The sequence below is a fragment of the Mustela nigripes genome, chromosome 7, assembly GCF_022355385.1.
Source record: "Mustela nigripes isolate SB6536 chromosome 7, MUSNIG.SB6536, whole genome shotgun sequence".
NCBI classification, from domain to species: domain Eukaryota; kingdom Metazoa; phylum Chordata; class Mammalia; order Carnivora; family Mustelidae; genus Mustela; species Mustela nigripes.
This window is the reverse complement of record NC_081563.1, coordinates 19,368,400-19,382,503: the sequence shown is the minus strand read 5'-3', so window position 1 is coordinate 19,382,503 and position 14,104 is coordinate 19,368,400. Positions and strand designations below refer to the sequence as shown.

Genomic DNA, 14,104 nt, shown 5'->3' with positions numbered 1-14,104 from the left:
TGCATGGGTCACCAGACCGGGTTGTTTACACGGCTGCTTTTGCACTAAATTATGCGCACCTCGAGACCAGGGGCCGTGACCGTGACGGTGTACCTACAAAACACCTGGTACAGCGCTAGGCGCGGAGTCGGTGCTCAGTAAACCCTCGCTGAGTTGAATAAATTTGGAAAAATCACTCAGGGTAAGAGCTCTTGCTCGAGGCGCGGATGAATGATTCATGGGGTGGTTCTTTGCATTCTTTACCTTACAGTCACGGCGCGCCGAGTACCCAGCTACCCGGCACATACCTGTGGAATCGAAACGCACCTCCGCCGCCCACCTCCAGCGTGCGGGGCAAGCCCGATGGAGGCAGGTTTCCCCCGCGCGTCCGCACGCCGGCTGGCGAGCTGGGGCGGGGGTGGGGGGCGGGGGGCGGGTCCGCTCGTCTGCAGGGGGCGGGGTTCGAAGGGAACTCGGCCGGCTCGCTTGCCCGCCCCCTCCTCCGCGAGGCGGAAGCCCCGCCCCCGGACGCGCGCTCCCGCAGGCGGCGCGTGCCCGCCCCGCCCTGCGCCCTCGCGCCCTCGCGCCCTCGCGCCCTCGCGCCGGGGGCGGGCTTGCTGCGCGTGCCGGGCGGGGAAACGGCGCGAGCCGAGCGCCTGAGAACGTTCGCCGCGGGGGCGGCTCCGGGGCCTGAGCGGGCGCCGCCGCCACCTCAGCCGCCGGGGCCGGGCCGGAGGAGGCGGAGGAGGCTGCGGCCGTCCGAGACCTTCTCGACGTCCCCAGCTCCGGCCGGGAAGTGAGTGGGGTGGGGGTTCGCGGCGGCGGCCGTGGACTGCGGGAGAGGAGCGGGGTGCTGTAGCCTCGCGCGGGCGAGGAGCGGAAAGGAGCCCGCGCAGCGCCGGGACCTCTGGAGCCTGCGGGGGTGCAGGGCCGGGAGCCGCGGGGACGGGGCTCGGGGAGCCGGGGCCGCTGCACCGCGCGCACGGCGAGGGGAGACGGTGCCGCGCGCCCGGCCCTGGAGGGGCGAGCCGAGGGGTTGGAGCGGAGCCCTGGGCCGGCGCTGCCGGGTTCTGAGCGCCGGGCCGGGGAAGGGGGTCTCCGGGATCCCGAGCGCACCTTGGCCGTAGGGCGCGGGGCCGGGGTGCCGGCGCCGGGCTGATGCTGCTGGAGTCCGGCTTGCTGGGGGGAGGCTGTGCGTTAGGTGCTGTAAGGGGCGCAGGAGGCAGGTCCTGGCAGAGGGCAGGTGAGGCAGTTAGGCCCTGGCAGAGGGAAGGGAATGTATTTCACATCACCCCCAAACACTACCGAGGCGCCTAACAGTGAACCTGTGCACCGAGGTCACCTTTGAAAGGAAGGTGTCCTGAGAGGAGGCAGGATGGAGCTAAAAAATGCTTGCTGTTAAATTCCTGTGCCAGGCCTTGGGATTAGGAAGACCTTCTAGCATTTCTAGCAGACGTTTATTGATTAGCTGCCTTGGGTTAGGGAACCGTGGTCAGCACTGGGGACACAAAATAGTGTAAAACACAACGGTAATTTGCTGTGTAGGTGCTGACAATTTGGTAGTGAAGGTTTGCGTGTGGAATACAAAGTGGCATTGAATTTCACCTCAGACTTCATTCACTTGAGGTCTTTTTTTTGGTCCTTTCCCAGTGTTGGGAGATTGGAGCCAAAAATTGCTTGGTTTGGGGATAGAGCAGAAGAGTCAGAGGAGCTTGTGGGAGAAATTTGGGAGAGTTTTGAAGGCAGTTCTGCCTAACATTTAGAAGGGAAGAAGAAATTTGGAAAGAGAAAAGAAGTTCCCTTCTTTCCTTCCTAGAATTAAGCTCCGTGGCTATCACTGCTAAATCTCTAATGACAAGAACAGTGCCTGGCCCGCAGCACTGAGGCAAAAAATAGTTATTGGATGAATGAATGAACCAAGCAAGGTTATGCTGTATTTTACACGAAACAGTATTAATTACTTTGGTGTTAGGGATGGCTGATGGACTTCCTCTGTTCCTGAAATAGGCTTTCTTTTCTTCTTCTTCTCCTTTTTTTAAAAAAAGATTTTATTTATTTGACAGATAGAGACCGTGAGAGAGGCAACACAAGCAGGTGGAGTGGGGAAGGGAGAAGCAGGCTTCCCGCTGAGCAGGGAGCAGGTGGGGGGGGCGCGCTCAATCCCAGGACCCTGGGATCATGACCTAAGCTGAAGGCGGATGCTTAATGACTGAGCCACCCAGGTGCCCCCTTTTATTACTATTTTAAAAGATTTTATTTATTAATCTGACAGCATAAGCAGGGGGAGCAGCAGGCAAAGGGAGAGGGAGATACAGGCTTCCCGCTGAGCAGGGAACCCAATGTGGGGCTCCCTCTCAGGACCCTGGGATCATGACCTGAGATGCAGGCAGATGCTTAACGACTGAGCCACCCAGGTGCCCCTTTCTTCTTCTTCATCATGTAAGGTAACCCAGGTTTCTAGGTCTGGGGATTTAAAGCAGTGGCTAAGGTGGTGACCACCCTGCCACTCTTTATTGCATATTGGCCAGTGGGAGCTTACTCCTTGGAACATTGCTTCAAATCATTCAGTTCTGCCCCTTCTCTTTTCTGTCACTTGAGGAAGAAGAGTACTTTAGTCTAGGCAACATTATTTTTCCTCCTTTATCCATGCAGCGCTTGATCTGGATCTTCCATCTGCAGTAAGAGAATGTATCTCTGCTCTCCTGTAAGGGTTGCAGTTCTACCTGTTGTCTGCCGTGGCTGGATTTCTGGGCTCTCCAATTCCCAGCTGCTGTTTCAGTGCCTGGGCTTGCAGTGCCTGTTGGATTACTTTGTCTGCCAAATTAAAACTTGACCTTTTATGAGTTCTATGAGGATTTTTATCATACATAAGTGGAATTACCTTTGGAGAGGGTTATGTAGTTAAAGGTGTGCTGGCAAGGTTTTTGAGTGTCCACTGTGCACGAGAGACAGATTTTCTATTTAGAAAATTAGACTTAGAACCAACATGGCGCCCAAGTGGCTCAGTCGGTTGAATGTCTGCATTTGGCTCCAGGGTCCTGGAATTGAGTCCCACATCTCCCTCTGCCCTGCCTCTGCCTCTTTCTCTCTGCCTTTCATGAATAAACAGATCAAATTAAAAAAACAAAACAAGGGGCGCCTGGGTGGCTCAGTGGGTTAAAGCCTCTGCCTTCGGCTCAGGTCATGATCCCAGGGTCCTGGGATCGAGCCCTCCATTGGGCTCTCTGCTCAGCGGGGAGCCTTCTTCCCTCTCTCTCTGCCTGTCTCTCTGCCTACTTGTGGTCTCTGTCAATTAAATAAAATCTTAAAAAAAAAAATAAAAAAAATAAAAAAACAAAACAAAACAGTAGAATGCCAAGTTACCTTTTATTTTATAACTTTATTTAAAAAAAAATTATGACTTTTGGGACGCCTGGGTGGCTCAGTTGGTTGGACGACTGCCTTCGGCTCAGGTCATGATCCTGGATTCCTGGGATCGAGTCCCGCATCGGGCTCCCAGCTCCACGGGGAGTCTGCTTCTCCCTCTGACCTTCTCCTCGCTCATGCTCTCTCTCGCTGTCTCTCTCTCAAATAAATAAATAAAATATTTAAAAAAAAATTATGACTTTAATAGAAATCTTTTAAGGGCCCTCATGTCCACATATAAAAAATAAGGGTAATATTAATATAGATTAATCTTGTGCTGTAAGCCTTGAAGAACTAAGTTAATTTCTCTTTAGTTTCAGAGTATAGCCAGCAGGAGTCCATCAGTTCTTGTTTGGGGGTACTCTAGTCCTGTAATTTTAGGTGCCTTATTCCAGGTTCTCCCAGTGATACTGTAATTTATCTGTATATTTATGTTTCTTTTATTATTTATTTATTTATTTATTTCTGACAGACAGAGTCATGAGTAGGCAGAGAGGTAGGCAGAGTGGGGGAAGCAGGTTCCCCGCTGAACTGAGCCCAGAGCCCGATGTGGTGCTCGATCCCAGAACCCTGAGATCATGATCTGAGCGGAAGGCAGAGGCTTAACCCACTGAGCCACCCTGGCGTCCCTTTTTAAAATCTACTTTATGAATGTGCAGTTGACATACAATAAACATGCCCAGATGTCTGTGTACGGTTGGATGAGTTTTTGAAAAGTATATATGCTTTGTAACCACTCTCCTAATCAGGATATAGAAATTTACATCATCCCAGAAAATTCCCTCATGCTGGTTTATAGTCCACCCCTCTCACTTTATTTACTTCTAGTAACACAAGCATCAGGGCTGTGGTGTCTAGTTGGGCAGGATGTGTATCGCCCACCTGTAGGGAGTGCCCTTCCTAGCAGCATCCCTGCAGATGTACCTCCTGGAGTTGTCTCCGGCACAGTTCGTGGGGCTGTGTACTGCAGCGCTGTGGATGGCTCATGAGCACACACTTAAAAAAATAAAGTTGGAATAAATGTCCCCTTGGTCCACTCCCTTTTCTACAGAAATTGCGGTTATCAGGCCTTTGCATTTTCATCTATTTTTAGGTAGTTCAGAAAAAAGCAGAATCTCCCTCTACCCCTGAGTTATTGACATGAAACTGTACATTGTTCCGCAACATTTCCCCCCTAACAAAATGTCTGAGATCTTTCCATGTTGGAACATAGGTATCTACCCAATTTTTCTTGACTACAACATGATCTCTTATGTGGTATGTGTATTGTACTATAGTTTATTTAATCGTCTCCTCATTAAAGGCCATTTAAGCTCTTTGCCATTTCAGACATTTCCGCAGTCAGTGAAAGAAGCAGAATTGCCAAGGGGGTGCACATTTTATATTTTAATTCAGGAGATTTAAGCATGAACTTGTGGATCTGGTTAAATTTTTTTTTTTTTTTAAACTGCTAGGTAATGTTCAGTTGTGGAGACTTAAATTACCTTGTTCATTCTTCATGCACTGAGGAACAGACAGTTGTGTTATTTGGATGCTGATTCTTGTGTTGCAGATGCGTCCTGCTAGTCTGAGGCTTGCCTTTCCCCATGGTTGGTAGAGTCTTTGTATGGAAGTTTAAGATTTTAATGTTATATTTATGAAAAAAATTCCCTTAAATTAAAAAACAGTTTCTATTGTGTCTTTTTTTTTTTTTTTTTTGAGATTTATTTATTTGGGAGCGAGAGAGAGCAAGTGTGAGTTGGGGTAGAGGGAGAGGGAGATGGACGAGGAAGGACAAACAGACTCCCCGCTGAGCGGGGAGCCTGATGCAGGGCTCAATCCAAGGACCCAGGATCATGACCTGAGCCAAAATCAGGCACTTAACCAGCTGAGACACCCAGACGCCCCTGTGTGTGTTTGGTTTAAGTAAATTTTCTCTACTCCAGGTATGAATTCTATATTTCTATATTTTCTTCCAAAATTAAAAAAGTGGTGCTTGGCTAGCTCAGTCGGAAGAGCATGCAGCGCTTGATCTGGGGTTGTGAGTTCGAGCACCACATTGGGTATAGATTTCAATTGTAATTTTGTAATGTAAATTAAAAAAGAATTTAAATTAAAGTTTTGCTTTCCATGTGGAATTTCTGTGTGGTATAATGAAGGAGGCCTCCCCCCCCCCCGCCCCCGCATTTGGATAACCAGTTTTTCAGCACCTGGTCTCATTTTTTAAATTGTAAAATATACATGACATACAGTTTACCATTTTCGCCACTTGTAAATGTACATTTGCGGCGTTAAGTACCTTCACATTGTTGTGGAACCATCAACACTTTCCGTCTCCAGAACTTTTTAATCTTCTCCACCTGAAACTCTGTACCCATTAAACACCGCCTCCTTAGTCTCACCTCCCGTCAGCCCCTGGCAACCGCCATTCTGCTTTCTGTTTCTATAATGTGACTACTCTGGGTACCTCATTCCAAGTGGAATCATACAATATTTGTCCTTTTGTCTGGCTTTTTTCAGTTAGCATGTCTTTGGAGTTCATTTATATTGTAGCATCTGTTAGGATGTCCTTCTTTTGCTAAATACTCTTTCATTGCATGTATGTACACATTTGTTCATTCATTCATCTATACTGATAGATGGGACGTGGGTTGTTTCGATCTTTTGTCTGTTGTGAATAATGCTCTTATGGACATGGGTGTTCAAATATCTGCTCAGGTCCCTGCTTTCCATTCTTTTGAGTATATATCCAAATATCCATGGTTTTTAAAAAATATCATATACGTGTGGGGCGCCTGGGTGGCTCAGTGGGTTGGGCCTCTGCCTTCGGCTCGGGTCATGATCTCAGGGTCCTGGGATCGAGCCCCGAATTGGATTCTCTGCTCAGCGGGGAGCCTGCTTCCTCCTCTCTCTCAGCCTGCCTCTCTGCCTGCTTGTGATCTCTCTCTGTGACAAATAAATAAAAATAAAATCTTTAAAAAAAAATATCATATACGTGGGGCGCCTGGGTAGCTCAGTGGGTTAAAGCCTCTGCCTTCGGCTCAGGTCATGATCTCAGGGTCCTGGGATCAAGCCCCGCATCAGACTCTCTGCTCAGCAGGGAGCCTGCTTCCTCCTCTCTCTGCCTGCCTCTCTGCCTACTTGTAATCTCTGTCTGTCAAATAAATAAATAAAATCTTAAAAAAAAAATCATATACGTGACTGAATATGACCAAAATGGGTAGATAGTAGAGTATATACCCCTTCTTCTCCATGTGTAGTTTCTCCTGTTATTAACATCTTGTTTTAGTGTAGCACTTTTGTTATAACTGATGAATCAATGTTGATATGTTATTACTAATTTAAGGTCATAGGATATATTAGGCTTCTCTTTGTGTCCTTTGTGTTTTGTGGATTTTGACAAATGCAAAATGTCCCGCATTGTTAATGTCAGCACGTGACATTTCATGTAATGTCCTCGCACTGTCAGAATCATTTCATTGCCCTAAAAATCCCGTGTTCCCTCTATTCATCCCTCCCTCCCTCCCCCTGAGCTCCGATAACTACTGATTATTTTACTGTGTCGGTAGTTTTGCCTTTTCCAGAATGACATACAGTTGGAAATCATACAGTATTATAGTCTTCCAGACTGTTCTCTTTCACTTAGCGATATGCATTCAAGGTTCCTCTGTGTCTTTTCTTGGCTTGATAGCTCATTTCTTTCTTCTTAAAATATAAATTCTAGTTAACATACAGTTCAATATTGGCTTCAGGAGTAGAGTTCAGTGGTTCATCACTTACAAAAGGCACCCAGTGGTCATCATGACAAGTGCCCACCTTAATACCCATCACCCCTCTTTCCCATCCCCCACACCTCCTTCGTCAACCCTCAGTTTGTTCTCTGTAGTGAAGAGTATCTCAAGATTTGTTTCTCTCTCTATCCCCCTCCCCATATGTTCATCCATTTTGTTTCTTAAATTACATAAGTGAAATCATATGGTACTCGTCTTTCTCTGACTTATTTTGCATAGCGTAATACACTCTAGCTCCATCCGTGTCATTGCAGATGGCAAGGTTTCATTCTTTTTGATGGCTGAGTGCTATTCCCGTGTATATACCATATCTTCTTTATCCACGCATCAGTGGATGGAAATTTGTACTCTTTCCGTAGTTTGGCTGTTACTATAATGCTGCTATAAACACCAGGGTAACATTTCTTTTTATTGTTAAATAGTATTCTGGTACCAGTTTCTTTATCCATTTACCTATTGAAGGACATTTTGGTTACTTCCAGTTTTGGGCAATTATGAGTAAAATGTCTAAATATTCAGGTTTAGGTTTTTGTTTGGACACAGGTTTTCAACTCTTTTCAGTAAATACATAGGAACATTTTTGCTGGATTGTACAGTAAGTGTATGTTTAGCTTTATAAGAAACTGCCTTGCTGCCTTCTGAAGTGGCTGTACAGTTTTGCATTTCCAATAATTAAAGAAATTTATATCCTGGCACCCTGAATGTACTTAAAAAATAAATCTTTGTCAGACTGTTCTCTAAAATTAAACTTCATCTGGAATGAATTCATATTTGAATTGTTGCTTTTGTTGGCTATCTTTCTTAGCATTATATTTCTTTATGTCTTTTGAAGTTTTGTTTACAGATTCATTCGAGTGTGAGTGCTTTTGATTTTGTTTTCCTCATGTCTGTGCTCACCCTTCTCTGGTAATGCTTCAGGTGTTCCCATCGACTTTTTGGACCATAGTCAAGAAATCAGATACAATAGTGGTGGGTTGGGGGTTTCCTACTCTTGGAGATCATTGGGGCTATTTCAGATCGATTCACAGACTGTGTGAATGTCTTGGTTCAGTTCCTGGTCATGAGGCTGTGTTTTTCTCTTCCCACTTTTCTAGGCCTAGAGCATTATATAAACCGTAGCTCTAGGCAGAGACTGGCAGCAATATTTTGTAGCTTCCTTTCAGCTCAGCCCATCCTTGGCTTTAAGCGGTGAGTCTAGCTCAAATGTCTCCTGTTTCTCCACCTTTGTTATTTTGTGTCACTGTCGCCCTGCAGAAGGTATGCACCTGCTTCTGCTCCCAGCATCCAGCAAGCCTGTAGCTTCAGCCCTGCTCACATATTTGTGTATATGTTTTGTTTCTGATCTAAATGGAGTTTTATCTTGTTTTTGAGCCTGCTTAAGCCATTAAAAAATATAGGTATATATGTATATTTATTTTTAAGGTTTAATTTTAAATTCATCTCTATACCCAATGTGGGGCTCAAACTTACAACCCTGAGATCAAGAGTCATGTGTTCTACCGAATGAGCCTGGCAGGTGCCCCAAGTCACTTAAAAATATATTTAAAAAATTAAAAATATTTTATCTATTGGTGTATATTTGGAGTGCAGAGGATACATCAAAGCGTTTACTTACTGGGCTACTTTGATTAGAAGACTTAATGGACCAGGCTTCTTTCTAATCTTTATACCACTTACTTTGTTGTTTGTATTATTGCAATGCCTGGACCCTCCAGCACAAAAGTTGAATAGCAGTGATGATAATAGGCATTTTTACCTTTTTCCTGAATGAGATTGCTTTCAGTGTTTCACTATTAGATATGATACTTACTGAAAGTTATTGGTAGATTTCTTTTGTCAATTTATGGAAGTTTTCATCTGTTCTTAGTTTGTATTTTTTTTTTTTAAGTTTTATTTATTTAGGTAATCTCTACACCCCACGTGAGGCTTGAATTCCCAATCTCGAGATCGAGAGTTGTATGCTTCTCCAACTGAGCCAGCTAGGTGTCCTGGTTTGCGTGTGTGTGTGTGTGTGTGTCTGTGTTTAAAAGTATATTTATTTATTTGAGAGAGACAGAGAGAAAGAGAGACAGAGAGAGAACATGAGCAGGGACAGAGGAAGAGGGAGAAGCAGACTCCCTACTGGGCAGGAAGCCCCAGGCTCAGTCCCAGGACCCTGAGATATGACCTGAGCTGAAGGCAGACGGACGCTTAACTGACTGAACTACCCAGGTGCCCCTGGTTTGTGTTTTTATTGGTTGTTGATTTTTTTTTTTTTTTGCATTTGTTGGAATTATCAGTTTTCTCCTTAATATAAGAGGACAGACAACTTTCTGAGTTGTAGATAACCGAGAGAAACATATGTTGTATATGATTTATTTGATAATGCATTTTTAACAAAATCTTTAGAAAAACTAATTTTGATCTTGAATTTTTGTATATTAACAACGTTATAAATAAGCTCATACAGGACTGAAATGCTGTAATCATCAGGTCTGGGCTAAATATTCTTGTAACTAAGCTTCACTATAATGAAATAGTCCTCAGTTAAAACAATTTTTTTGGTAACTTCTGGGACTCTACAGGATTTGTTCCGCTCCTAGCCATTCCAACTTCTTCCTCACTTCTTTTTGTAGACTCTTTACTCCTTCTTTTTAACTTTTCTCTCTGCTCTGTCTCCTCTTGCCAGAGAGAGACTTTCTTCTGCAAGTAATAATATTATTTATTGTGAGGCTATAGTGTATCAGGTGCTTTTCTTTAATCTTTACAAGTTTGGAAGCTAGCTATAGTATCTCCAGTATAAGGGTGAGGAAACTGAGCTCAGAGAAGTTAAAACTTCTTTAGGGCCACATAGCTGATCAGTGACCTGGGTGGTATTGGAACCCAGGGCAGACTTCCAAGTCCTTTCCATGTGCTGTCTTTTAAAAAGACTGTTGGGTGCCTGGGTGGCTCAGTGGGTTAAAGCCTCTGCTTTTGGCTCTGGTCGTGGTCCCAGGGTCCTGGGATTGAGCCCCGCATTGGGCTCTCTGCTTGGTGGAGAGCCTGCTTCCTCCTCTCTCTCTCTCTGCCTACTTGTGATCTCTGTCAAATAAATAAATAAAATCTTTTAAAAAAAAATAATAAAAAAAAGACTGTTGGTCCAGTTCAATTTGAGTTTTGTGTTTTGGCTTAGCCACATGATTCCTGAGCAGGACGACAGGACTGCTTTGTGTCTCTAATATGTTTCCTTAAGAGACTTTTTCTTTAGTTAGATACTTGATTGCTTTGTCCCAGTCTGATGTTTTACATCTTGAGAGATTTCGTATAATGACTAAATCTTTCTTAAAGAAACATAGAATGAGTAGTGTCCTGGGTACGCATGTGGGCTCTGGAGTAAACTATCTTGGTTGGACCTTGAATTTATTTTTATTTTGTGAACATTATGAAACACTGACCTTCAAAAAGTTATGGAGGATAAAATAGCACATACCTGTGTCCACACTGCTCAAGAAACCGGGCTCCTTCTGAGGTTGAACCCTCATGGAACTCCTTCCCAGTTGTATTCTCTTCCCCTTTCAAGGCAACTACTGTTGTGGATTTGATGCTTTTCATTCCTGTGCATATCTTCATGCTTTTACTACATATGGAAATAGCGCTAAGTGTTTATTATTTTGCATTTAAAATTTATAATAACAGTATTAATTATTTTTGTAACTTATCTTTTCTCACCCCTCTCAATATTGTGAGACTCATCTAGGTGGATAAAAGTAGCTGTGCCACTCTCATCTTGGCAGAGTAGAATTTTATTTTTTGGCTATGTCACAATTTACTTTTATAGTTTCCTATAGATTGGCAATTCGTTTCTTCTGGATTTTTTTTTTTTGTTGTTGTTTTTGCTATTACAAATAATGCTGCAGTGAATATTCCTGCCACATTTCCTGGTGCACACATGCATGTCTTTTAGAGCATATACCTAGGAGGAAAACACTGGCTCATGTGCCATGCACATCTTCAACTTCAGTGAGTATCACTCAGTTCCGCTCTGAGTGGTTTTACCAGTTAACATTCACTCCAGGGCTGTGTGGCTCCTGTTGCTTCCCTGCTCTGTCAACCCTTAGTGTTATTAGGCTTTCTAATGTTTGCTGCAGATCTGCTGGATGAACACTATAATCTTACTTTGGTTTTTAATATAGTTTTTACTGATTCCTAGTGAGGTTGAACATTGCTTGTTTTTAGTGGCCCTTTAGATTTCCTCTTCTGTGATTTGTTTTTGTCATTCATCTTTTTTTTCCTGCTGCACTGTCTTGTTCATATTGGTTTTTAATTTTTACTACATTTTATACTAATATAGAAAGGTGGTATAATGGGCCAAGAGTTAGGGGTTCTGGGTTTCTGTATCCATTTCTTTTTCTTTTCTTTTTTTAAAAAAAGATTTTATTTATTTACTTGACAGAGAGAGAGAGAACAAGTAGGCAGAGAGAGAGGGAGAAGCAGGCTCTCCACTGAGTAGGAATCCTGATGCAGGACAAGATCCCAGGACCCTGGGATCATGACCTGAGCTGCAGGCAGCCATTTAACCAACTGAGCCATCCAGGCGCCCCTCTGTTTCTATTTCTTTATTGTGAAGTATAATTTTCACTTGGGACAAGACATTTATTTGGATGCTCAAAATCTGGGGTCTGGGTTAGGTCATTTCTAAGCCCTCCATTCTGATTCTCCATTGTTTTGCTTTGTTTTTTGTAGCTCATAAGCGTCACTACAAATATGTTAACTGAAATTAAAGATACGAGAACACGGAGAAGGAATTGTTAACATCTTGGATTTTGATGTGAAGTCTGCACACAGCTATTTGTTAATTATTTTAAGATTTTATTTTTAAGTACTCTGCACACCCATTGTGGGGCTTGAGCTCACAACCCTTGAGATCAAGAGTCGCATGTTTGACCAACTGAGCCAGGGAGCTAACATTGCACACTGCTATCTAATTAGTTTTATTTTCTTTTCATTAGTTCCAAATTAGTTTTCATTTGAAAAGAGCATTCTTAATATCTTTCTTTCAAAAACAGTGTTCAGGGGGATGCCTGGGTGGCTCAGCCGGTTAAGCGTCTACCTTTAGCTCAGGTCATGATCCCAGGGTCCTGGGATGGACCCCCATGTTGGGCTCCCTGCTCATGGGGGAGCTTGCTTCTCCCTCTGCCTGCCCCTCCTCCTGCTTTGTGCTCTCTCTGATAAATAAATAAAATCTTAAAAAGAAAAAAAAGGTCTCTAGGGATAAGCTTAACTATAGACATAACTAGCAAGGATATGTTTTCTGAAATATGACTGAAAACTAGAACTTTGAATGTCCTTTCAAGAGTGTACCTTTTATTCATGTGCTTTTAGTATTTCCTCATTAGGTAAGTAGTTTAGTAGCTGTGCCTAGAGCTAAAATTTCCTCTTATGAACTAAGCAACCCATAGCACGTTTTAGGAGAAACTGGGAGGTGTGTTAAGCACAGTATTGGCACTTGTTTCTTCTTTTAGTGACTTACTTTCTATTACATTCTTTCTGATTCTTTGGACACGTTGCATTTCTACCTATATACCTCCTTTCACTTTTGTTAGAAACTTTCCTCTATTCCAAATTAAAATATTGCAAATGATTGATAACAAAGTATTTACTCTTCTTTCAAGTCTGTGCCTTTATACCACTATTTTTTTCTTAAAGTCTATTTTATTTTTTTAGTAACTTCTACATCCAACATGGGGCTCAAACTCATGACCCCAAAATCAAGAGTTGCATCTTCTTCCAACTGATCCAACCAGGTGCCCTAATATTTCTGTACCTTTAAATAAAGGTACAGAATTAATATTAAATAATATTTCTGTACCTTTAAATAAATCAGAAGAATTGTAAATTAGGAAGGGATCTTGCCTATAGAATTCTAGTCTATGTATCTTCCAAGAGGGTAGTTACATAACAAGATTAATAATGATAATAATAATAGGAGCTAATATTTATTAGACTCTTATTTTGTGCCAGGCATTATGCTAAATCTTTTACATAATTTAATAATGGTTACCCCGGCCCTGTGAGGTTATTATATTAGCTATGCAGAGCTCTTTGTAGTAGCGGAGTACAGTTTTGAATTTATTTTATTGAAACCTAGAGACCTTTTTCACATTTGTAAAAAAGAAAATCTTAGGGTTTCACAAACATTGACTTTCCTTGTTTTTTTTTTTTTTTTTTTTTTTTAATCTAAAGGAGAAGAGAAAAGAAGAAGTGTTAGAGGAAGGATAGTGAAGAATTTTCCTGAAATAAGCAAGGACGTTACTTCTCTTTCAGGGAAGTTTGACTGTTTACACTAAGTAAGTACTAATTAGTGACAATCTCTCTTATCTCTGATTTCTTATATAAATACGCATCCAGAGAAAAACTGACAGGAGTTTTGCTGGGAGACAGTGAATTTGCTCAAGGAGTTTTGTTACCTGGATGCTTTGAAGTAACTGAGAGCTGGAAGGGTTAAGACATTAACAAAAACATGCAAGGGAAATGAAGGATATTTACTGACACTTGGATGTGTTACAGAGACATTCTGGAAACATTTCTAGAGGCTGCTTTCTTCCTGATAGTCTTTTCCTTTCGTCTCTTCTGCTTGCAGATTTAGTCCATCTCTGGAGCATATTGCTTCCTAGATAGGATGATGAACGTTCCTAGATAGGGTCCAGCATATTGCTTCCTAGATAGGATGCACGTTCCTAGATAGGGTCCAGATGTTTTGTTGCACTGGTCTCCAAACTCCCTTTAACTGGAAATCTAGCACTGGGGTTTGTGGACCTGGATTTTCCTCACTCCTGGACCGGTCATATTTGCCCTGGAGGGGGCGATGTGGCACAAAATAAAGAGTAGGCTTTAGTGTCAAATGGGTTGGTTGCCTAATTCCACAAATTATTAACTTTGTAACCTTAGGCCAAGTTAACTCACTATGTAGGCTTTAAATTTCTCCATCTAAT

At 43.0% G+C, this 14,104-nt stretch overlaps 1 protein-coding gene across 12 annotated transcripts in view; it reads left to right on the top strand.

The window, feature by feature from the left end:
• The first annotated feature begins 585 nt into the window (after window positions 1–585).
• The window catches only part of DTNB (dystrobrevin beta), a 236,340-nt gene continuing 222,821 nt past the window's right edge, over window positions 586–14,104 (top strand). For 3 of the 12 annotated variants that reach the window (XM_059405273.1, XM_059405266.1, XM_059405270.1), the window contains exons 1-2: window positions 589–775; window positions 13,356–13,459. The gene's annotated coding sequence lies outside the window, so the exon portion shown is untranslated. Of the gene's footprint in view, window positions 776–13,355; window positions 13,460–14,104 lie in introns of all 12 variants that reach the window. The other 9 variants (XM_059405274.1, XM_059405263.1, XM_059405267.1 and 6 more) reach the window with 7 other exon arrangements.